The following is a 26,894-nucleotide window of genomic DNA, read 5'->3' as shown; positions in this document are numbered from 1 at the left end:
GATGCTATTGGAAGACACTTCACCATAATTGTAAAGTTCAATAAAAAAATTTAATAATTTAAGAACTTATTTAAAATATTTTTGAACAAACAGTTACTGTAGAGGACACTAACAATATTCCAACAGTGGACAGTCAAGGGGCTATAGCGGGGGTGGAACTTAATACAACCACAATCACTAAGGAGGTTTCTTCTCGCAGAGGATTGTAAATCTGTGGAATTCACTGCCTCAGAGAGCTGTGAAAGCTGGAACATTGAAGAAATTTAAGACAGAAATAGACAGTTTTTTAAACGATAGGGGGATATGGGGTTATGGGGAGTGGGCAGGGAAGTGGAGCTGAGTCCATGATCAGATCAGCCATGATCTTATTGAATGGCGGAGCACGCTCGAGGGGCCGTATGGCCTACTCCTGTTCCTATTTCTTATGTTCTTATGTTCTTATGTTCTTATGTTCTTATAAACACCCCCCGCACCCGCCAATCCCCAACAGTGAACAAAATTTTGGAAACAACAATATAAAGAGAACACTCTGCCCGCCCCAACCCCCAACATGGAACAACATTTTGGAAACAACAATATAACGAGAACGCCATCCCTCCATCCCCAACAGGCAACAATCAACATTTTTTTTAATTAAATGATAACAATAATATACGCCCGCCCCCCCACCCCACCTGCGGCCATGCTTCCCTCCTCTAACTTGAATCCCCTGGTCATAATCCCCACTTTTCCACTCAATCCCTAGTAACGGGACCAAGACATCTTACAGCAGAGCATCTCAGGGCTGCTGATGTTGGCGGGTTGATATCGGCAGAATGATGTCAGTGGTTTCAGGAGAAGTTCTTCCTCCTGTCTCACATCTGTCGTGCTGATTGGTGGTACGGCACCTTGGGGTGCAGTGCCGTATCCCGAAACTATCGAATGCCGCAAGGCATCGACAGCGTCGGTCATTTGTCCCATTGCCCCAACTATCTGCCCCATGCCCTCCGTTATTCTGGCAGATAGTGTGGCAAAGTTGCCGGTGAACCAACCAATTGCCTGGAGGAGCTCTCGACCTATGTTGACACTCGCCCTCGACAGTGACACCATGTTCTCGTTGACATATGCCCGTCGCAGCGCATGCCTAACTCGCCAACTCAACCTCCGCGGGGTTGGCATGGGCACTCGATGACTTGGAATGCTCTGTTGCAAGCTGCTTGGCCCTGCTACATCATCCATTGAGGATGAGGTGGCTGCAGGTACCACAGATGATACATCCGGCTCATCATCCACCTCCTTCTCGATGGTATTTTCTTCAGTGGTCAGCATGACCTGCAGCAGTATTGGTGATGCTGATATTGTGCCTGGGGAGCCTGGGGAGCTGGAAAACATAATTGAGGTTAGTAGAAGAGAAGGGGAGACATGAGAGTGCTTGCACTGCGCAGGCATATGTAGGAGGAGCAATAAATGTGAACGAGAGACGTGATTAAAATGAGAGTATAGAAGAGTACAGAAGCTGCATGCATAACATTACATCATCGACATATTATAATCAAATGGCATTAAATTACTTTAAATTACTACTGGTTTACCACTGGTTTACACATTACTCACATGGCGTAACAACGGGATCTGCACCACCATGGATGGCAGAATGATTATGCCTGCCCACTAAGGCTGTGGCATGCTCCTCCAAGTCAGTTAGAGGGTGCAGGTCAGCAGGCTCTCCTCTGGTCCACCTTCGGTCCGCCTCCGCTCTGCTTGATTCTTAGATATCTTCCTCTGCAAACGTGACAAGAGCATGGCATAAGCTATTTGATTAGCAACTATTATGAAAACAGAACAGTTATCGTAATCCACAATTAGTCACCCCACATGCTATTCATTGTTAATGTTATATGCTAAAATGGTGTGTATCCAATGGATGCATGGTTATAACATTTACATTCAGTGAAAATATTTAATAATATCATGTTTAGGAACTAATGCTTGACACCAACCCTCTCGTGTAGAATCTCCAGGAAAGGCCCCATCCATGGGCCGTGCCATTCGGCACCTGAGGGGAGGGAGGTGGTTTATTGGAATCGATGGAGGTCCCCAAGTGGGGGTGGAATCAGGACCGCTGGTGAGCTGGTGAGCTCAGCAATGACAGGACCATAATGGGAGGGGGCACAGTGTCCCTGAGCTGTGCTCGGAGACCTCCATGTGGCCGGAGCTAATGTCCCAAAGTGCCCCAGGGCATACAGTGAGCCAGGGCAGCTCTCCCCCAGTCCAGCCTGGTTCATTGTGTAATTGACAGCAGCCGGAGAGACTCACATAGTCTGGGCAAAGCTGACTGGACCCCTTATTATTCAGTCGTGCCCCCATCCACCAACCTAACCAAAAAGCAGACAGTGCCCAAGTTAAAAAGAGTTGCTCACAGCACACAAGTAGCAAAACATTTAATAATTCTCCTTCTAAACTAAAATGGTACAAATGCCGAGTGTTTGCGGTCAGTTTGTTTCCATTCATTCCTTTGGCCCTGACTCCAGTCCAAATCTTAACAGGGAAGCTACCCAAGACTACCCAGCTTAATTACAATCCAGCAGATTTACATTCTAAATGAATCAGTGCACCATTACAATTATAAATTTAATAATTTAACACTTACGCTTGCCGAAGCAACAAGACTGTTCCAGCGCTTGCGGTACTGGTCTGCCTCTCACTTATCATGGGTCACAGACAAGATGACTGCGGCGATGTCTGCCTATATTTTTTGGTACATGCTGGGGGGAAGGAGGTTTCCCATGCCCACCCTGGGTTAATTGGCCCCACCGAGTGTCGACCTCATGGAACAAGACCTCGTTTGCCTCTTCAGACAAGACAGTTGCCCTCCTTCTACCTGATAACTCCTCCACACTGTCTCCTGACTCATCATGATCCACATCCATCGTAATTCCTCTCAAGCACTTGCAAAAATTACTTCACACTACCTTGCTTCTCTCTCTCCCTCCCTTTGCCTTCTGAGCATGTGCAGATGACCCCTGACCACCCGAATCGCGAGAAAAGTTCTTTGGCTGAAAAAAAACGTGCATGCGCAGAACGGCCGTTGCTATAGATGCTAGTCTTGCACATCTGAATACACCGCAATCGCCCATTTCACATCGCTAGGGCTATTGCCCAAATTAAAAAGGCAACACTACGGGTTTTTAAAATGGGCGAATTTCCAGCGATCCTGAAAAATAAAAAAAGCACGAAGGCCGGAAATATCGCCCATTTTTGGGCAATAGTGATCATAGTGTAAAGTCTAGCCCATTGAGCCCATGAATTACAAATTAAGTTAGGGGTCCTCCTCATTATGCAACTGGAGCACCTGAGCAGCACACCAGGTGCAAAAAAAAAAATGCTTCTGGATAGCCCTCTGCTTTATTTTTGTTTGCGTTTTTTCGGCTTCCAAGAGGCCAATTCTTTCTCCTTAAAATAACAATGAAACAGGTCATAGAATCATAGAATTATAGAAATTTACAGCAGGGAAGGAGGCCATTTCGGCCCATTATGTCCGCGTCAGCTGACCAAGAACTATCCAGCCTAATCCCTCTTTCCAGACCTTGGTCCGTAGCTGTTGGTAGCGGCACTTTAAATGCACATCCAAGTGTTTTTTAAATGTGGTGAGGGTTTCTGCCTGTACCATCCTTTCAGGCAGTTAGTTCCAGAAGCCCACTACCCTGTGGGTGAAAAAATTTCCCCTCATATCTCCTCTAAACCTCCGCCAAATTACTTTAAATCTGTGTCCCCTGGTTGTTGATCCCTCTGCCAAGGGAAACAGGTCCTTCCTAGCCACTCTATCCATGCCCGTCATAATTTTATACACCTCAATCGGGTCTACCATCAGCCTGCTCTGTTCCAAAGAAAACAGACCCAGTATTTCCAATCTTTCCTCATCACCAAAATTCTCCAGTCCAGGCAATATTCTTGTAAATCTTCTCTGCATCCTTTCCAGTGCAATCACATCGTTCCTGTAATGTGGTGACCAGAACTGCACGCAGTACTCCAGCTGTGGCCTAACCAGTCTTTTATACATTTCAAGCATAACGTCCTCTTATATTCCATGCCTCGACTAATAAAGGCAAGATTTCCATATGCCTTCTTAACCGCCTTATCTACCTGGCCTCCCACCTTCAGGGATCTGTGGACCTGCACTCCGAGGTCCCTTTGGTCCTCTACACTTTTAATGTGTATGCCCTTGCCTTGATAAAGGTCCCAAATGCATTACCTCACACTTATCCGGATTGAATTCCATTTGCCACTGTTCTGCCCACCTCACCAGTACATTGATATCTTCCTGCAATCCGCAACTTTTTTCTTCATTATCAACCACACAGCCTACTTTAGTGTCATCTGAAAACTTCTTAATCATAACCCCAACATTCAAGTCCAAGGGTCCGAAATTGATGAACTCACCACCCATTGCCGCCGACTGCCGCCCACTGCCGCCAACTGCCGTCCACTGCCACTGACATTTCTCTGGAAGATCTGCCCAGTGCCACTTTAGAGATGGGCATGAATGGGCAGGAGGCGAGAGCCACTGGGAAGCGTCCGCTGACTGAGTGGTACAACTGACCTCCCGCCCACCGAGATGCCAGATTCATGCAGGCGGGAGTCGGCGCCAGAATGGATGGACCACTGGCTGGAAGCTGGTCTATACCCGACGGTAAGTATGAAGATCCTGAAAAAAAGGTTAGTAAACATTTTTTTTTTCACAGCGACTTAACTCAATGGGATCCCCTGAAGGTGGATTTTTGTTTTTTTCCTGATGATTTTTCTTTGACCCTCCATGGGCCTGTCTCCATTCTCAGCGGCACTTGGGCGGCAAGTGCCTTTGCCGCCGAGATAGGGAGCTCCCGCCGGTTGCCGCCCAGATTGGTAGCGTAAGTTCCTCATTTGCCGCCTGCCGACCTTCGAGGGACCTTGTTGATGAAAATCTCGCTCAAATAATGGTCAGATATCTCAGCGGCCATTGGTGGTCCTTTGGGCAGCACTTTGGCGGGCAGGGGCCTTCACCAATTTCGGGTCGCAAGTCATTGATAAGTTCCAGTCCAGCACCCTTGGGACCTGACCGGTGCCAGACCAGAGAATTTTCCAGACCATGGGAGGTCACGCCAACCCTAGCGTTGTCAGCAGTACCCTAGACTTACCGGGTACTGCTGACAATGCTGCTGACAATGACCCGGCCACATTCTGTGCATGCGCTGCGCAGAAGCCTAATGCACAGCATTTCTCAGGCTCTGCTTCAGCGCCTTTGGTTCCCTGACCAAGGAGGGAAAACTGGAGGCAGCGGGGAGAAGAGGAACAGCCAGCCTCAGAACACAGCGTGGGTCACGTCCCCCCCCCCACCTTTACTGGGAATGATGCCGGACCAGGGATGTTGCCAGAACAAAGAGTCCGGGACTGGAGAGGTACAACCCGTACCACAAAAAGCAAAGGACCCAGCACTGAGCCCTGTAAAACCCCACTAGATACAGCCTTCCAATCACAAAAACACCCATCAACTATTACCCTTTGCTTCTTGCCTCCGAGCCAATTTTGGATCCAACTTGCCACTTTACCCTGGATCCCATGGGTTTATACTTTCGTGACCAGTCTGCCATGTGGGACCTTATCAAAAGTTTTGCTAAAATCCATATACATTATATCATATGCGCTGCCCTTATCGACCCTCCTGGTTACCTCCTCGAAAAATTCTATCGTTAGTTAGACGTGACCTTCCCTTAACAAATCGATGCTGACTGTCGTTGATTAATCCATGTCTTTCCAAATTAAGATTTATAGAAACATAGAATCATAGAAACATAGAAATTTACAGCACTGAAGGAGGCCATTTTGGCCCATCGTGTCTGCGCCAACCGACAAAGATCCACTCGGCCTTTCATCAACAGCCCTAAAGATTACATACAAACTCATGAACAATGACGCAAAGGCAAAGAGCACCCAGCCCAACCAATCTGCCCCACACCACTGCGACACCCCTTATAGTAAAAACATCTACACTCCACCCCAACCGGAGCCATGTGATCTCCTGGGAGAGGCAAAAACCAGATAAAAACCCAGGCCAATTTAGGGAGAAAAAATCTGGTAAAATTCCTCTCTGACCCATCCAGGCGATCGAAACTAGTCCAGGAGATCACCCTGGACGTATTCTATTCCCTGCAGTATTTACCATTATATCTGCGCCGACCAACAAAAGGTCATCTAGTCTAATCCCAATTACCAGCTCTAGGTCTGTAACCCTGCAGGTTACGGCACTTTAAGTGCCCATTCAACCATCTCTTAAAAGTGGTGAGGGTTTCTGCATCCACCACTCTTCCAGGCAGCGAGTTCCAGATCCCCACAACCCTCTGGATAAAGAAGCGTCCCCTCAAATCCCCTCTAAACCTTCCACCAACCACCTTAAAACTATGTCCCCTTGTAATAGCCCCCTCCACCAAGGGAAATAGACCCTTACTATCCACTATGTCCAGGCCGCTCAATATTTTGTACACCTCGATGAGGTCTCTCAACGTCCTCTGTTCCAATGAGAACAAACCCAGCCTATCCAATCTGTCCTCATAACTAAGATTCTCTATTCCAGGCAGCATCCGAGTAAATCTCCTCTGCACCATCTCTAGTGCAATCAGGTCCTTCCTATAATACGGCGACCAGAACTGCATGCAGTACTCCAGCTGTTGCCTATTCAAAGTATTATACAATTTAAGCATAACCTCCCTGCTCTTATATTCTATGCCTGGGCCAATAAAGGCAAGCATTCCGTATGCCTTCTTAACGACATAGGTAAAAAGAGGGATGAGGTCCTACTAAACGAATTTATTGAGCTAGGAGCTAAATTAAAAAGTAGGACCTCAAAAGTAGTAATCTCGGGATTGCTACCAGTGCCACGTGATAGTCAGAGTAGGAATCGCAGGATAGCGCAGATGAATACGTGGCTTGAGCAGTGGTGCAACAGGGAGGGATTCAAATTCCTGGGGCATTGGAACCGGTTCTGGGGGAGGTGGGACCAGTACAAACCGGACGGTCTGCACCTGGGCAGGACAGGAACCAATGTCCTAGGGGGAGTGTTTGCTAGTGCTGTTGGGGAGGATTTAAACTGATATGGCAGGGGGATGGGAACCAATGCAGGGAGACAGAGGGAAACAAAAAGGAGGCAAAAGCAAAAGACAGAAAGGAGATGAGGAAAAGTGGAGGGCAGAGAAACCCAAGGCAAAGAACAAAAAGGGCCACTGTACAGCAAAATTCTAAAAGGACAAAGGGTGTTAAAAGAACAAGTCTGAAGGCTTTGTGTCTTAATGCAAGGAGTATCCGCAATAAAGTGGATGAATTAACTGTGCAAATAGATGTTAACAAATATGATGTGATTGGGATTACGGAGACGTGGCTCCAGGATGATCAGGGCTGGGAACTCAACATCCAGGGGTATTCAACATTCAGGAAAAATAGAATAAAAGGAAAAGGAGGTGGGGTAGCATTGCTGGTTAAGGAGCAAATTAAGGCAATAGTTCGGAAGGACATTAGCTTGGATGATGTGGAATCTATATGGGTAGAGCTGCAGAATACCAAAGGGCAAAAACATTAGTGGGAGTTGTGTACAGACCTCCAAACAGTAGTAGTGATGTTGGGGAGGGCATCAAACATGAAATTAGGGGTGCGTGCAATAAAGGTGCAGCAGTTATAATGGGTGACTTTAATATGCACATAGATTGGGTTAACCAAACTGGAAGCAATACGGTAGAGGAGGATTTCCTGGAGTGCATAAGGGATGGTTTTTTAGACCAATATGTCGAGGAACCAACTAGGGGGGAGGCCATCTTAGACTGGGTGTTGTGTAATGAGAGAGGATTAATTAGCAATCTCGTTGTGCGAGGCCCCTTGGGGAAGAGTGACCATAATATGGTGGAATTCTGCATTAGGATGGAGAATGAAACAGTTAATTCAGAGACCATGGTCCAGAACTTAAAGAAGGGTAACTTTGAAGGTATGAGGCGTGAATTGGCTAGGATAGATTGGCGAATGATACTGAAGGGGTTGACTGTGGATGGGCAATGGCAGACATTTAGAGACCGCATGGATGAACTACAACAATTGTACATTCTTGTCTGTCGTAAAAATAAAAAAGGGAAGGTGGCTCAACCGTGGCTATCAAGGGAAATCAGGGATAGCATTAAAGCCAAGGAAGTGGCATACAAATTGGCCAGAAATAGCAGAGAACCCGGGGACTGGGAGAAATTTAGAACTCAGCAGAGGAGGACAAAGGGTTTGATTAGGGCAGGGAAAATGGAGTACGAGAAGAAGCTTGCAGGGAAAATTAAGATGGATTGCAAAAGTTTCTATAGATATGTAAAGAGAAAAAGGTTAGTAAAGACAAACGTAGGTCCCCTGCAGTCAGAACCAGGGGAAGTCATAACGGGGAACAAAGAAATGGCGGACCAATTGAACAAGTACTTTGGTTCGGTATTCACTGAGGAGGACACAAACAACCTTCCGGATATAAAAGGGATCGGAGGGTCTAGTAAGGAGGAGGAACTGAGGGAAATCCTTATTAGTCGGGAAATTGTGTTGGGGAAATTGATGGGATTGAAGGCCGATAAATCCCCAGGGCCTGATGGACTGCATCCCAGAGTACTTAAGGAGGTGGCCTTGGAAATAGCGGATGCATTGACAGTCATTTTCCAACATTCCATTGACTCTGGATCAGTTCCTATGGAGTGGAGGGTAGCCAATGTAACCCCACTTTTTAAAAAAGGAGGGAGAGAGAAAACAGGGAATTACAGACCGGTCAGCCTGACATCGGTAGTGGGTAAAATGATGGAATCAATTATTAAGGATGTCATCGCAGTGCATTTGGAAAGAGGTAATATGATAGGTCCAAGTCAGCATGGTTTTGTGAAAGGGAAATCATGCTTAACAAATCTTCTGGAATTTTTTGAGGATGTTTCCAGTAGAGTGGACAAGGGAGAACCAGTTGATGTGGTATATTTGGACTTTCAGAAGGCTTTCGACAAGGTCCCTCACAAGAGATTAATGTGCAAAGTTAAAGCACATGGGATTGGGGGTAGTGTGCTGACGTGGATTGAGAACTGGTTGTCAGACAGGAAGCAAAGAGTAGGAGTAAATGGGTACTTTTCAGAATGGCAGGCAGTGACTAGTGGGGTACCGCAAGGTTCTGTGCTGGGGCCCCAGCTGTTTACACTGTACATTAATGATTTAGACGAGGGGATTAAATGTAGTATCTCCAAATTTGCGGATGACACTAAGTTGGGTGGCAGTGTGAGCTGCAAGGAGGATTCTATGAGGCTGCAGAGCGACTTGGATAGGTTAGGTGAGTGGGCAAATGCATGGCAGATGAAGTATAATGTGGATAAATGTGAGGTTATCCACTTTGGTGGTAAAAACAGAGAGACAGACTATTATCTGAATGGTGACAGATTAGGAAAAGGGCAGGTGCAAAGAGACCTGGGTGTCATGGTACATCAGTCATTGAAGGTTGGCATGCAGGTACAGCAGGCGGTTAAGAAAGCAAATGGCATGTTGGCCTTCATAGCGAGGGGATTTGAGTACAAGGGCAGGGAGGTGTTGCTACAATTGTACAGGGCCTTGGTGAGGCCACACCTGGAGTATTGTGTACAGTTTTGGTCTCCTAACCTGAGGAAGGACATTCTTGCTATTGAGGGAGTGCAGCGAAGGTTCACCAGACTGATTCCCGGGATGGCGGGACTGACCTATCAAGAAAGACTGGATCAACTGGGCTTGTATTCACTGGAGTTCAGAAGAATGAGAGGGGACCTCATAGAAACGTTTAAAATTCTGACGGGGTTAGACAGGTTAGATGCAGGAAGAATGTTTCCAATGTTGGGGAAGTCCAGAACCAGGGGACACAGTCTAAGGATAAGGGGGAAGCCATTTAGGACCGAGATGAGGAGGAATTTCTTTACCCAGAGAGTGGTGAACCTGTGGAATTCTCTACCACAGAAAGTTGTTGAGGCCAATTCACTAAATATATTCAAAAAGGAGTTAGATGAAGTCCTTACTACTAGGGGAATCAAGGGGTATGGTGAGAAAGCAGGAATGGGGTACTGAAGTTGCATGTTCAGCCATGAACTCATTGAATGGTGGTGCAGGCTAGAAGGGCCAAATGGCCTACTCCTGCACCTATTTTCTATGTTTCTATGTTTCTATGTTTCTATGTTAACCACCTTATCCACCTGGCCTGCTACTTTCAGGGATCTGTGGACACGCACTCCAAGGTCCCTTTGTTCATCTACACTATTAAGTGTCCTACTGCTTAATGTGTATACCCTTTCCTTATTAGCGCTCCCCAAGTGCATCACCTCACACTTCTCTGAATTAAATTCAATTTGCCACTGCTCTGCCCACCTGACCAGTAGATTGATATCCTCTTGCAGCCCATGACTTTCCTCTTCATTATCAACCATACAGCCAATTTTAGTGTCGTCTGCAAACTTCTTAATCATACTCCCTATATTCAAATCTAAATCGTTGATATATATACCACAAAAGGCAAGGGACCCAGTACAGAGCCCTGTGGATTCCCACTGGAAACATCCTTCCAGTCACAAAAACATCCATCAATCATTACTCTTTGCTTCCTACCTCCAAGCCAATTTTGGATCCAACTTGACATTTTGTCCTGGATGCCATGGGCTTTAACCTTCCTGACCAGTCTACCATGCGGGACCTTATCAACAGCCTTGCTAAAGTCTATATATACTACATCGTACGCACTACCCTCATCGACCCACGTGGTTACCTCCTCAAAAAATTAAATAGGTTAGTCAAACATGATCTTCCCTTAACAAATCCGTGCTGATGATATCTAATTAATCCTTGCCTGTCCAAATGGAGATTTATCCTGTCTTTCAGTGTCCTAGTGTCTCTGTGTCTCAGAGTCTCAGTGCATTTCAACCTCTTCAGCTGCAGCCCTACGCAATCCATTCGCTGAAGGACCTCCTCCAGGTTTTGTCGGTGCTCGGCGTTGTCCCGACCCGTGACCAATATGTCGTCCTGAACCACCGTGTGTTGTACCGACTTGAGTAGGCTCTCCATGTTTCTCTGGAAGATGGCTGCAGCCGACCGAATTCCAAACGGGCACCTGTTGTAGATGAACAGTCCCTTGTGCATGTTGATGCAGGTGAAGCCCTTCAAAGACTCCTCCAGCTCCTGCGTTATGTAGGCCGAAGTCAGATCGAGCTTGGTGAATGTCTTGCCTCCTGCCAGTGTCGCAAATAGGTCGTCTGCCTTGCGTAGCGGGTATTGGTCCTGTAGCGAGAAACGATTAATAGTTACTTTATAATCGGCGCAAATCCTGACCGTGCCATCACTTTTGAGTACTGGAACAATCAGGCTGGCCCACTTGCTGAATTCCACTGGGGAGATGATGCCTTCGCATTGCAACCTGTCCAGCTCGATTTTCACTCTCTCCCTCATCATGTGAGGTACCGCTCGCGCCTTGTGGTGAATGGGTCGTGCCTCTGGGACCAAGTGGATCCGCACCTTCGCCCCGGAAAAGTTTCCAATGCCTGGCTCAAAAAGGGAAGGAAATTTGTTAAGAAGCAGGGTACATGAGGGCTCATCGACATGTGATAGCCCTCGGATGTCATCCCAGTTCCAGCGGATTTTGCCCAGCCAGCTCCTTCCAAGCAGTGTGGGGCCATCACCCGAGACAATTCAGAGTGGCAGTTCGTGCACTGTGCCCTCGTAGGTGATTTTGATCATGGCGCTGCCCAGGACAATGATAAGCTCTTTGGTGTACGTTCTCAGTTTCGTGTGAATAGGGCTCAGGGCTGGTCTGAATGCCTTGTTGCACCACAGTCTCTCAAACATTGTTTTATTCATGGTGGATTGGTTAGCACCAGTGTCCAGTTCCATGGTAAGCCATTCAATTTTATGTTTAGCTTTATAAGTGGACATTTCGTCAAAAATGTGTGCACCCCGTGTACTTCAGCAGCTGCCTCCTCTCTCTGAAGCTTGAAATTGCTTTGATCCACCATGGACCGATCTTCCTCTGCCACGTGGTGGTTAGCAGGTTTTGCAGAGCTTGCAGCTCGTTTGCAAGCTTGTTGGAGGTGCCCCATTGTTCCACAGCTCTTGCAAACATACCTTTTGAACTGAATGGAAGCCTCCACAATACCAACAAGGTGTGAATTGCCTTGCATTCATCCTTTGTTGGGGACTCTGAGTCATCTGGGTCACCTGAGGCCTGCTGGCAGTTGCAGACTCGTGGGTTCTGCCCTGTACATTTCTGCTCACAAACACAGTTCCAGTTAATTTTTGAACATTGCTAGCACTTGTGTGCTGAGAGATTTGTTTGGTGTTAGCGCTGGTGGACATAAACGCCTGTGCTATTGCAATGGCCTTACTGAGGGTCGGTGTCTCTACAGTCAAAAGTTTTCGTAGGAAGGTCTCTTGGCGAATGGCCAGTACAAAAAAGTCTCTGAGCATTTGCTCCAGGTAGCCATCAAACTCACATTGTCCTGCAAGTCGCCTTAGCTCGCCGATGTAGCTCGCCACTTCCTGACCTTCAGATCGCTGGCACATGTAGAACCGATACCTCGCCATCAGCATGCTCTCCCTCAGGTTAAGATGCTTCCGAACCAGTGTACACAGCTCCTCATACGACTTATCTGTGGGTTTCACCGGAGCCTGAAGATTCTTCATGAGGCTGTAGGTCGGTGCCCCGCAGACCGTGAGGAGGACCGCTCTCCTTTTTGCAGCGCTTCCTTCTCCGTCCAGCTCGTTGGCTACAAAGTACTGGTCTAACCGTTCGACATAGGCTTCCCAGTCCTCACCCTCCGAGAACTTCTCCAGGATGCCCACAGTTTGCTGCATCTTTGCGTTGGATTCATATTCTTGTTGCCAGTTATTGTGTTCCTAACACAGATGAGGCTGCACACAGGGACGTTAAAGTAACAGTGACCTCAGTCTTTAATAAGACACTGCAGAGTGAGGAACAGGCCTTAGGGGCCGGCTTATATACAGTGCTCCCAAGCGATGCTGGGATCCCTTGGGACTTCAGGGGATGAACTTTCTGGTGGCGGAACATGGGAGTACATGCTTTACAGATACACAACAGTAACCATGTTCTGAAACATGCTATCCACGTAATTCTCAGCCTTGCGGATGCACCTTATTGACTCCACCCGCTGCTCCAGCTCCGAAACGCAGAGCTCGAGCAGTTGAAGCTGGAGACACCTCCTGCACACATGGTTGTCTAGGCTGCATGACGTGTCCAGGACTTTCCACATACTGCAGGATGTGCACTCCATGGGGCTGAACTGCACTGCCATCCCTCTAGTTAGACGTATCTAGTTTAAAATCTACTTAAAAAGAAATAGAGAAAAGAGAGCTACACACCAACTCACCTCACCGACCTCTGTGGCCTCCCGACCTCTCGGCCTCCGAACTCCGGAACTACTTCAAAAGAAAGAGAGAAAATAGCGAAAAGAGAGCTACTTACCAACTCACCTCAACTACCTCCCAGCCTCCGAACTCCCGACTCGCCAACCTCAGGACCTACCGAATCGCCGACCTCAGGACCTACCGAATCGCCGACCTCAGGACCTACCAAATCACCGACCTCAGGGCCTACCGAATCACCGACCTCAGGGCCTACCGAATCGCTGACCTCCTGACCTCGGACTCCTGTCCCTCAGGAATTTTACCAATAATTTTCCCACCACCAAGGTTCGGCTGACTGAACTGTAATTTCTCGGTCTATCCCTTTTTCCCTTTTTAAACAAAGGTACAACATTAGCTGTCCTCCAGTTCTCTGGCACCATACCTGTAGCCAGAGAGGATTGGAAAATGATGGTCAGAGCCTCTGCTATTTCCTCATTTGTTTCTCTTAACAGCCTGGAAGACATTTCATCTGCACCTGGGCATTTATCCACTTTCAAAGCTGCTAAGCCCCTTAATACTTCCTCTCTCACTATATTTATCTCGTCTAATATCTCACACTCCTCCTCCCTCACTGCAAAGTCTGCATTGCCCCTCTCTTTTGTGAAAACAGATGCAAAGTATTCATAAAGAATCATATCCACATCTTTTGCCTTCACACACAGATTTCCAATATGGTCTCTAATAGGCCCTACTCTTTCTCTAGTTATCCTTTTAACTTATTTATAAAATATCTTTGGGTTTTCCCTGATTTTACTTGCCAACATTCTTCCATGCTCTTTCTTTGCTTTCCTGATATCTTTCTAATTGCACTCCTGCACTTCTTATACTCCTCTAGAGTCTCTGTAGTATTGTGTTCTCAGAATCTGTCATAACTTTCCCTTTTTTTCTTTATCTTACGCTCTATCTTACCTCATGGGCAGACAGCAAGCAACACTGCATGCTAGTATTTGATGTTCCATTCTCTGACCCGTGTGCTGTTCTTCCTGCACACCATACATTATGCTCTGGATACAACACCTTAATGTTAATGAGGCTAACTCGCAATATTGTGTGAGGCCAGCTCATTGGAACATAGAAACATAGAAACATAGAAAATAGGTGCAGGAGCAGGCCATTCAGCCCTTCTAGCCTGCACCGCCATTCAATGAGTTCATGGCTGAACATGAAACTTCAGTACCCCCTTCCTGCTTTCTCGCCATAACCCTTGATCCCCCGAGTAGTAAGGACTTCATCTAACTCCCTTTTGAATATATTTAGTGAATTGGCCTCAACTACTTTCTGTGGTAGAGAATTCCACAGGCTCACCACTCTCTGGGTGAAGAAGTTTCTCCTCATCTCGGTCCTAAATGGCTTACCCCTTATCCTTAGACTGTGACCCCTGGTTCTGGACTTCCCCAACATTGGGAACATTCTTTCTGCATCTAACCTGTCTAAACCCGTCAGAATTTTAAACGTTTCTATGAGGTCCCCTCTCATTCTTCTGAACTCCAGTGAATACAAGCCCAGTTGATCCAATCTTTCTTGATAGGTCAGTCCCGCCATCCCGGGAATCAGTCTGGTGAACCTTCGCTGCACTCCCTCAATAGCAAGAATGTCCTTCCTCAAGTTAGGAGACCAAAACTGTACACAATACTCCAGGTGTGGCCTCACCAAGGCCCTGTACAACTGTAGCAACACCTCCCTGCCCCTGTATTCAAATCCCCTCGCTATGAAGGCCAACATGCCATTTGCTTTCTTAACCGCCTGCTGTACCTGCATGCCAACCTTCAATGACTGATGTACCATGACACCCAGGTCTCGTTGCACCTTCCCTTTTCCTAATCTGTCACCATTCAGATAATAGTCTGTCTCTCTGTTTTTACCACCAAAGTGGATAACCTCACATTTATCCACATTATACTTCATCTGCCATGCATTTGCCCACTCACCTAACCTATCCAAGTCACTCTGCAGCCTAATAGCATCCTCCTCGCAGCTCACACTGCCACCCAACTTAGTATCATCCACAAATTTGGAGATACTGCATTTAATCCCCTCGTCTAAATCATTAATGTACAATGTAAACAGCTGGGGCCCCAGCACAGAACCTTGCGGCACTCCACTAGTCACTGCCTGCCATTCTGAAAAGTACCCATTTACTCCTACTCTTTGCTTCCTGTCTGACAACCAGTTCTCAATCCACGTCAGCACACTACCCCCAATCCCATGTGCTTTAACTTTGCACATTAATCTCTTGTGTGGGACCTTGTCGAAAGCCTTCTGAAAGTCCAAATATACCACATCAACTGGTTCTCCTTTGTCCACTTTACTGGAAACATCCTCAAAAAATTCCAGAAGATTTGTCAAGCATGATTTCCCTTTCACAAATCCATGCTGACTTGGACCTATCATGTCACCATTTTCCAGATGCACTGCTATGACATCCTTAATAATTGATTCCATCACTTTACCCACTACTGAGGTCAGGCTGACCGGTCTATAATTCCCTGTTTTCTCTCTCCCTCCTTTTTTAAAAAGTGGGGTTACATTGGCTACCCTCCACTCCATAGGAACTGATCCAGAGTCAATGGAATGTTGGAAAATGACTGTCAATGCATCCGCTATTTCCAAGGCCACCTCCTTAAGTACTCTAGGATGCAGTCCATCAGGCCCTGGGGATTTATCGGCCTTCAATCCCATCAATTTCCCCAACACAATTTCCCGACTAATAAAGATTTCCCTCAGTTCCCCCTCCTTACTAGACCCTCTGACCCCTTTTATATCCGGAAGGTTGTTTGTATCCTCCTTAGTGAATACCGAACCAAAGTACTTGTTCAATTGGTCAGCCATTTCTTTGTTCCCCGTTATGACTTCCCCTGATTCTGACTGCAGGGGACCTACGTTTGTCTTCACCAACCTTTTTCTCTTTACATACCTATAGAAACTTTTGCAATCCGCCTTAATGTTCCCTGCAAGCTTCTTCTCGTACTCCATTTTCCCTGTCCTAATCAAACCCTTTGTCCTCCTCTGATGAGTTCTAAATTTCTCCCAGTCCCCAGGTTCGCTGCTATTTCTGGCCAATTTGTATGCCACTTCCTTGGCTTTAATACTATCCCTGATTTCCCTAGATAGCCACGGTTGAGCCACCTTCCCCTTTTTATTTTTACGCCAGACAGGAATGTACAATTGTTGTACTTCATCCATGCGGTCTCTAAATGTCTGCCATTGCCCATCCACAGTCAACCCCCTAAGTATCATTCGCCAATCTATCCTAGCCAATTCACGCCTCATACCTTCAAAGTTACCCTTCTTTAAGTTCTGGACCATGGTCTCTGAAATTACTGTTTCATTCTCCATCCTAATGCAGAATTCCACCATATTATGGTCACTCTTCCCCAAGGGGCCTCGCACAATGAGATTGCTAATTAATCCTCTCTCATTACACAACACCCAGTCTAAGATGGCCTCCCCCCTAGTTGGTTCCTCAACATATTGGTCTAGAAAACCATCCCTTATGCACTCCAGGAAATCCTCCTCCACCGTATTGCTTCCAGTTTGGCTAGCCCAATCTATGTGCATATTAAAGTCACCCATTATAACTGCTACACCTTTATTGCATGCACCCCTAATTTCCTGTTTGATGCCCTCCCCAACATCCCTATTACTGTTTGGAGGTCTGTACACAACTCCCACTAACGTCTTTTGCCCTTTAGTGTTCTGCAGCTCTACCCATATAGATTCCACATCATCCAAGCTAATGTCTTTCCTAACTATTGCATTAATCTCCTCTTTAACCAGCAATGCTACCCCACCTCCTTTTCCTTTTATTCTATCCTTCCTGAATGTTGAATACCCCTGGATGTTGAGTTCCCAGCCCTGATCATCCTGGAGCCACGTCTCCGTAATCCCAATCACATCATATTTGTTAACATCTATTTGCACAATTAATTCATCCACCTTATTGCGGATACTCCTTGCATTAAGACACAAAGCCTTCAGGCTTGTTTTATTAACACCCTTTGTCCTTTTAGAATTTTGCTGTACAGTGGCCCTTTTTGTTTTTTGCCTTGGGTTTCTCTGCCCTCCACTTTTCCTCATCTCCTTTCTGTCTTTTGCTTTTGTCTCCTTTTTGTTTCCCTCTGTCTCCCTGCATTGGTTCCCATCCCCCTGCCATATTAGTTTAAATCCTCCCCAACAGCACTAGCAAACACTCCCCCTAGGACATTGGTTCCAGTCCTGCCCAGGTGCAGACCGTCCGGTTTGTACTGGTCCCACCTCCCCCAGAACCGGTCCCAATGCCCCAGGAATTTGAATCCCTCCCTGCTGCACCACTGCTCAAGCCACGTATTCATCTGCGCTATCCTGCGATTCCTACTCTGACTATCACGTGGCACTGGTAGCAATCCCGAGATTACTACTTTTGAGGTCCTACTTTTTAATTTAGCTCCTAGCTCCTTAAATTCGTTTCGTAGGACCTCATCCCTTTTTTTGCCTATGTCGTTGGTACCAATGTGCACCACGACAACTGGCTGTTCTCCCTCCCATTTCAGAATGTCCTGCACCCGCTCCGAGACATCCTTGACCCTTGCACCAGGGAGGCAACATACCATTATGGGGAGGTGGAGCGATGGCAGAGTTAAAGGAGAGAATTCCAGAGTGTGGGACTTATGTGGCAAAAGGGGAAATGCATAAGAGGCCAGAACTGGAGGAATGAGAATTTTGTTGGGAGGGGTTATATGCCTTGAGGAGATTACAGAGGTTGGGTGGAATGATGTCATGAAGGCATTTATACACATGAATCAGGATTTTAAATTGGAGGTGCTGGGGAACTGGGAGCCAATATAGGTCAACAAGATTAGTGTTATGGGTGACTGGGTCATGGGTGCAGGATGGGACATGGTCATCAATGCTTTTGATGAGCTCAATTTTACAGAGGGTATTGGAATAGTTACATCTGGAGGTGGCAAAGACATGACTGAGGGTTTGAGTAGCAAATGGCCTGAGGTAGGCGCAGAGGAGGACAATGTTGAAGAGTGGAAGTAGACAGCCTTTGTGATGGAGTGGATATGGGATCGGAAGCTCAGCTTGAGGTTGCATAGATTGCCGAGGTTCTGCACAGTCCGGTTCAGCCTGAGACAATAGCTGGAGAGGGAAATGGAGTCACCGGCAAGGGTATGGTGGGGGCCAAAGTCAATGGTTTCAGTCTTCCCAATATTTAATGGCAGGAAATAATGCTCATCCAAGACTGGATGGCAGACAAGCAGTCTGAAAACACAGACAGTCTGCGTTATCTCGGTAAAACAGTAATTAGGTTATTTACATATATAAATGGGGGTCTGAATGCCTGCTTTAATTCCCCTTATTGAAATTGGGTTGGGATGAGTGGGGGAGGCGTCAAGCTTGTCCCCCACCAGCCACCATCAACTAAAGGATACTTTAATTAAAGAAACATTTAAAAACCTTCATATCGAACTACAAGGGGCAGGAGTGTTCCTCCTGGTTGCAAAGCACCCGACAGCTGTTGTAGGTTACAATCAGCCCCCCTCTCGCTGGCTGCACCAACCCCCCAACCCCCAGCATTGAGCCTTCTCTCCTTGTTACAGTATCTTGAAATGTATCTTTTAGAATAAAAGGTTTACACATAGAATATGTGAGCTTCCAGTATCCATGGAGCTTCCATCAGTTTCATCAGATCTAAACACTTGCAACCAGACCCGGGATGTTTATCGTGTGGAACCTCTGTGCTGGCAGCTCATCAACATTACTTAGATAAGGCTCAAGGCCTAATTTCGGGCTGGCCTCAGGCCTCCTTATATGTGCCCTGCCTGCACAGCAACAAATCTAAGATGGAAAATAGACCCCATTGTCTCCAAGGTGTGAAGAACGTGATTGCTTCTGGAAAAATGTCTTCCTATTTAGAGGTTCCACAGGATAAACAAATGTAGAAGCCAGTGATCTGGAAGGGTAGAGGCCGGTTTCAAGAGAGTAGTGGTGGTGATCAGGGATTAGGTCTTTAAGACGTTGACTTTATTATGTTTCTTTTTCTAAAAGAAAACAACAAAACAGTTAAATAGCAAACAAACCTTAAATTATGGTGGAAAATAAACAGCCGATACTGCCATCAATTTCTAAACAGTGAGGCTCCTTTAAATGCTAAGAACCGAGATGAGGGGCGAGGCCTCTCTTGCATGGCCTGTATAAAATGGAGTGTTGTTCAGGCACTCCAAACACAATAGAAGACTCAGCCCTAATGATATTATTTTTGAGTACATTATTGCATTTTGCACACAACACCTGTGCAGGTATCATGTACTACAAGTGTTTCTGGTGTGCATTATGATGTGCAGCGTACACCAAATATTTCAGAGAATTTCGGCCTCCGGCTTGGGCACCACATAATGCAGGGCACTGTTACCTGAGGTAGAGTAATGCTAATGTTGCTGAAGAGTGTGTTATCAGTCCCATAGGTTAGTGAAGCCACATTGCCATTTGATTTGACCATTTTTAGAGTTTTAAAGGGATATACTCAGTCAGTCAATGGTTGATGTTCTAACCATGGATATTATAACCCTCACTGCAGTCTCCTGGAAATAGCTTGTAATTTCCCAATTGCTCATAAATCACATTGACGTAGTAATCACTGTGTTTAGGTAAGATTTTGAATGTTGATGTAGTATCATACAAATTAGTGTTTACACAGCCTTTATCATGTAACAGTCTAAGATGTTTTGTAAAGATATCTTTGTCCAACTGTACTTTATTAAAATAAAGGAAAGCTGTTGGGAAAAGGTACCTTCATTCTTGGAGGTCACTCGGACTGTGAAGAAAAACAACCCCAAGCAACTTGGCCACTAGTTTGAAAGATCTGCCTGTCCCTTGGCCGAACTAATTCTCAAAAGTCAAAACCAAAAAAGCTGCCTCAACCCCTTGACAAGCAATGCTCCCAATGCAAGCACAGTCATGCAAAGACACCTGGATTACCAATACACTCTTTCTGCAAGCACCATGCAATAAAAATGTGCAATGGCTTCTTAAAATGTATATATGAATGTACACTTTCATAAAATACGCATGTAATATGCAACTTTCAGAATTCAATTAAAAAAATGGATTTGTGATCGTGGAGGTAATTCACATGCAATAAAATTATATTTTATTTCTGCAGGTTAGTATATATATTGATACTTCTTACCCATCCACCACCAAATATAAGAATGGCTGATGAACAACCTATGATTGGGTGCAGCATAATCAAAGTACAAAAAGTACAATTTGAATTTGATAACTAAATTAGGCTCTACAGTGTCTATTGGCTAAACATAATCATGTAAATCTGAAACAATGTGGTACCAGACAGAGGCAGTAAAATACAGAAAAGATCATCTTCAATTTGTAAGCAATGCTTGCTTCGGCACACTGGGAGAAATAAACATTTAAGTCACTTACCAGCATTATTGATTGGAAAAATACCTTCAATAGGAAGAAGAAAGCTGCTGGAAATGAAAATAGAAAAAGCTTTGCATTCATATGCAGTGCAGCAAAGGCTAACCAGTCAAGCCAAGAGAAACTCATTTTGTTGACGATCAGTGCAGTTATGGTTTATTTCTCTCAGTATCCTCAAGCATCAGGAAATCAAAATTCAAGAAGTTTACATTAGCCAGGAGGAGGTACTCTGTAAAGGTCGATCATTTTCATTGCTACGCTGTTTATACCAAGTACAATTCAATCATGTGCAGCACTACTCTGCTGTAAGTGGTTAATTTTTCAGTTGGGAGGAATCATCATCTGCAGAAAAAATTGGATTTTACTTCATGGGATCCACAGGGAACATTACATTTCAAACATGAAAACACAAAACATCTTATGAAATAAATTAAAAAATACTCTTTGTAAATTAAATTGTAAAACGATATGTTAGATAATTGTGTATCAATATCATAGCATTTACAGCAAAATTCAATTTCTACTACAACTTTTTAACACAGCCCTGTAGTAACAATGCCACAAATATCCATGTAGTCACCACTAATGTTCCTCGTAAACATTATATTTAGTAAACTGCAGGAGCTGAAAAACCTCCAGTTTGTCCTTTTCTCAGCTGTGCATGTGACTGTGTGCTGTCGCAATCCGATCTAACAATCACTCTTAATTTTCATAATTCTATGAAATATTGACGTTTTGTTCTATTTGAGTGCGAAAATGTAACTGTAGTGTTGAAGGATTAAATGATTGTTTATTAAACCTATTAGCCTAAAGTTTTCACTCGGTTGCGCTAGTATTTCGTGCAATTCGCATAAAGTCAGCCAAACCAGCGCAAAAGATCAAGGAATTTCAAGCACAAATTATGTCCAGCACAAATAGACTTTCCACGATATATTGCACTAGTTTAAAAAATATTACGGTGGAAACTAGACCTGCCCACAAAACTGGCCACACCCCAGATCAAATTAATCACCATGGCAAGTTTTCGCTAATTGCACCCGTTTCCAGGCCTTCGAAGAGGTTCTTAAAATTAAGTTGTTTTTATTAGATGCAAGGGCACTAATAGGCACCTTTTAAAAGCTTTTAAGTATTTTATTTTAATTTACTAAGAAACTGACTAGCGTACACCAATGTAACTGGTAAATGGTTCGATACAGTTTCTTTTGAAGACATTTTCAGTTATCTAAAATCAGGTTACTCACAATGGATGGACTAGACACTCTGATTAAAAATGCTTATTTTCAGCTATATTAATAAAACTAATATAGCTGGTTACCACTCTTAAATATATCAAAGAATATTTTTTAATACAATTTCTGTTTTAAATTATGGTCTAAATTACTTCCCGATTGTGCATGTTCATGTAAGGTTTTACGTTCGCTTACATGCAAATGAGTTTGAATGGAAACTTAAGCAAAAAATTAACTTCTCAAAACTAACGCAAATCTCAGTGCAATTTGCGACCAGATTGCTGATTGTGCCAACAGCGGAAATTTTTTGCCAATTGTATTTCAGAGGAAGTGTACTATTAAACATGCAGTATTGCTACTGATGCATTAGGATACAATTCTAGTGCAGGCTGCTTGGAAAACAGTGAATTTTTAAACAATATTTTTACTTATTTTTTGTCAGCTTGCATCCTGAAGGTAAGGACAGGCCTACTAAAGTGCTCGTGCTTATCAATTTAATTTGAAGCAGTGGTGCAGTTGGTAGGCTATGCCATTGGAAGGTGAATTCACTGGCCTTGACAACTCGTGTCAGATCGTTAAACTACTTCCTGCAGTACACTCATGTTCTTTGAGTAACACTCCTGGCATTGACCGCTACTTCTTCCCACTGCCTACTGAGTATAGGAATGGAGAGCCTCCTGCCCCCTGTGAGTTCAGGATGTTTCTCCGTGTCTCCACCAAGACCTCCATGTGCAATGTCTGAAAACCTTGGTAGACACTCTCTCACATGTTCAGCCATTGCTCAAAGTTTCAGAGCCCAGAATCAGTTTTCAAATAATTCCCACCACTTATTGCAGCCACAAAGTACCTCCCCTTTAAAAGGTGCAGGCTGCCTTATAGTAGCGCTAGCCACTCGTGATATCAGGGCCCCTACTGATGTGTGCAGCCAATGAACAGCATGGGTAGTGCTGGCTGCATGCAGCAATCATGTAAAATAGCAGGCAGCACAAATTCACCGTGCCGCCTGCAACTCAATGAACGGTTGCGGGTTAATTGTGTATCACGATCCCTGCGCCCGCTTTCAGGGGTTAGCCAATTACTCCTCCATGTAGTATTAGGCTGTGATGCAATATATTGATATTGCAACAAGATGTGACACTGTATTGACTCATTTAATGTTTAATGTTCATTATTAAACACTGTTTCGCATAAGAAAAAAACAACCCTTTTTAGAATAATAAAAACAGCTTAGGGTGCTGGTTTTCATGAACTGATCTAAGTCAAATCCATGTGTGTGATATTTTATATTTGAAGCAGAAATTTGATGCAAAAGCCTTAATTTATGCATAAGGGAATTTCTACATTGTTACAAAACTGCATTACGGTCTCTTGTTCTCGTTCCTGCGAATCATTCAACCAAAAACTAGCAGCACAGAATAGAAACCAACTAGATAACATGAGAAATCATCATGCAATTAGTCTCCAGTCAGAAAGAGCATAAAATACATTTGGCTCTGCTTTAATCCACTGCACCTGATGAGAACACGGCAGGCGCGGGGGTCTAAATCGGGGCAGTGCCCTTACCGTTGCAGTCACACCACTCTCCCGCCCGCTGCCGTTTCAACTCGGTTTTCGAGAGGAAGGTGAGGGTCCCATAAATATGCAAAATCTGGCATCCTATGATGCAGTTAAGACTCTGAAACCAGTTTAACCTGGGATCGCACGAGTTGCATGATGTGTCAGAGCCACAAGTGGAAGTTGGCGACAAACAGGAGCGGCCGAGAAAACTAGTAAAATGTATTTTTTCTTGATTTTCTTGTGGGCCGACAGGAGCACTTCTATTACTACGGGCCTCATAAGAAATCTTGGGCCTCTCTGGCTCTGATTGTCCACCCGCTTCCCTCACCTGCCCGATCATGATCGCCTCCAGAATTGTATTGGTTGCAGATGTGGTGCACTCACACAACTCCTGATAAGATTTCCAAACACAAATCAGTTTGGCGTAAACAGGTGCAAAACAGAAACTGTAACATAAACTAGCCCATAAAAGCAATAAATGTAAGTGAAAAATATTTGGGAGTTCATCGCAGACTCTGTTTTACGATGTCCAGCTGGAGAGAAAACCCTGCAAACCTGAAAATGGGCCCTTCACAGCAGCTGGATGAGGAGCATCAATGGAAATGGATCACAATAAATTTCTATGGGTAAGATCAGTAATGCTGTGTGTCATTTCCCGCAGTCCTGGCATGCAGGTCCCCTGGCACAAAGATCGCTCATTTTGAATGGCACCAGCTAAGTGTATTTTAGCTCATTCTTAAATAATTTGATGTTTTTCCCCTGTTGATACCTAGGTTCTTATGATCCTTTATGCCGATTGAGGTAAATGGTTTATTGTTTTCTTCCAGAACCCTATTGGCACCTAAGTATTTCCCAATACCCGATCTAACATGTCTGATAAAGTAGGATGTACGGCACAATGCCAGGCGGGTTAGGCTTCACAAGAGATACTCTGTGCCCCAGTACTCACAAATGAACAACTACAGATTTGAAAATATCTCATTTTGGTGAACGATTAATGCTGATGGAAGCTCCTCTTCCCAAAAAAAGCAGAAATAGCAGACCCAAAGTCATAGTAAGATATGTGACTGTCTGACAAACCATATCCTCCTCGGAAGCACCCCAACCACAATATGCCATGTTTTCAGTGACACTGCAGGAAAGAAAACAATGTGATCAAGAAGCAATATTGCCTGATGTGCTGCACCCACCAAGATGCCAGAATTAATTCTCCACATGCTGGCACACCTGCCTGTCATTAACTGTGGAAATCTTTTTTTCTCAGGATCTGGGTCAAAAGAGAAGTAGATGCAGATCTGTGCCATTTGCTGCAGGCACGTGCAGTGATAATAATGGTCAGCTACAGCCTGATACCTGATTGCACTTCCTTGCAGGCAGACAGATCTTTGAGATAGTACTTTAGTGTGACACAGAGAGCATCAGTCCTCACCCATCTCATGCAACACCCTCTCCACTACAACACCCAAAAAAAAAAAGAGTCAGGTGTTTGGTTGCTCTAATTCTTGAATGCAGACTTCTGCCTGCACCTTGGATTTCATTTCCCTTCATTTTTACCCAACCCTTATTAGTCTCTGCCCTTTCAGCTTTGGCAGAGTCTTATTTGAGCTGTCTTTTGAGGCTCCTCAAAGGCGTTAACAATGTCTGCACCCTTTTGTGTCACTTGCCTTGAATTACCCCATTCCTTTAAGTTTAACATACATGCAGATTTTCTCTCCACCTCAATCTATCTAAATCTACACCAGAAGTTATTCTAATGAACTGTCCTGGGTAAATGGATGGATGCAGCCCAATTTGATTTGGACTGATTGAGATTGATGACTCCTGGTGGTCACCATACTAGAGTGTGGAATGAACTTATAATATATCCAAAACTCAACACATTTTTTGCATTTCTTTTGCTTAACACCTCTCAATGGGCTCAACATTCCCCAAGCCTGTTTTCTGTCATATTGCCAGAGTTATGCTGGGTTTTCTAGGCCAGAAATGCACCAGAAATATTTTGCCAAACTTTCCCCGATGTATAATTCGAATTTGGCGCCACGCAGTGTGTCCAGTCTCCTTGGGGGGTGGAGCTTGCTGTCTGCACCAAAAAACAATGCTGCACCTTCTGCGCATTTGTGGAAATTTTTTTACGTTTTTGACGTCGTTCTAATGGACGTGCATGCTCAGTACAGCTCGGATTTGGTAATCAGCCATTTTTCAAGAGCCAGTTGTGTGTGTGTGAGAAGGAGTGTTGTGTGAGAGCATTGGAAAAATCACAGCTGGAGCAATACAAGATGCAATATGGACCAAGGACCAAGAATTTCTTGCTGGAAGAAGTGGAGGCACTAGTTACTGTGATTGAAAACAGATGGCAGGAGCTGGATACCAGCAGAGGTCACATAAAAGTTCTACCAAAAGAAATGAAGAAATGCTGGAACCAAGTTGCAGAAGATTACTGTGCAATGGTGAACACCACGAGATCTGAAAGCCAGTGTAAAAAGAAATGGCAGAACCTTGGTCAAGTAGTTAGTGTAAGTAATATTTTCATTTAATCAATTGCAATTGTAAATGTGACCAGCTGTATATGTCCCACCCAGCAGAAAGGCACTCTCTCTAAAAAGTTGAATTTTCATCTTCGCAGAGGAAAGTGGCACACAACAAAAGGGAAAGAACTCGAACAGGAGGAGGCCCGGTAAATCTGCACCCACTGACACACTTGGAAGAGACGGTTGCTGCTTTGATGGGTCCTGTCTGGAAAAAAACAATCAATACTGTACAAGCTTGGCCCACACTCGAGGGAGAGGATAAGTCCTGCAAATTCATCATGGTCCTTCAAATCAACCTGCTGCCTGGCCTACGATGTGTGAGCCTACTCATGCCACCCATCTTGCCCCCTCCTCTGCTGCTAACCATTTATCTGTTCTGTTATATTTTGCAGAACTGGAGGCCAACCCTGACGATGCAGAAGAAGATTCTGATGAGGATGAGCCTGAAGAGGAGAACATCTTCCAATCCAACCCTCCAGATCAAGAACATGGCGTAGAGGGGGAGTGGACTGAGCTGGATGAAGCTCCCACTGTTGTACTAAATATGGAGGACGTGCTGCTCATGGAGGCACCAGGCACTTCCGCGACTAGTGGTTTGAGTGTTGTTGAGAAATTCCATGGTTTCATACCTTCCGAGGTAGCGGGTGCCACACAGGTTCGCAGTGAGAACTCCAACTTACGGAGTTCCCATTATTATGTATGAAAAAATACTGTACCTTGATTGGCTGCCCTG

The sequence above is a fragment of the Pristiophorus japonicus genome, chromosome 4, assembly GCF_044704955.1.
Source record: "Pristiophorus japonicus isolate sPriJap1 chromosome 4, sPriJap1.hap1, whole genome shotgun sequence".
Classification (NCBI taxonomy): domain Eukaryota; kingdom Metazoa; phylum Chordata; class Chondrichthyes; family Pristiophoridae; genus Pristiophorus; species Pristiophorus japonicus.
The sequence above is the reverse complement of the archived record's forward strand: the minus strand, read 5'-3'. Positions refer to the sequence as shown.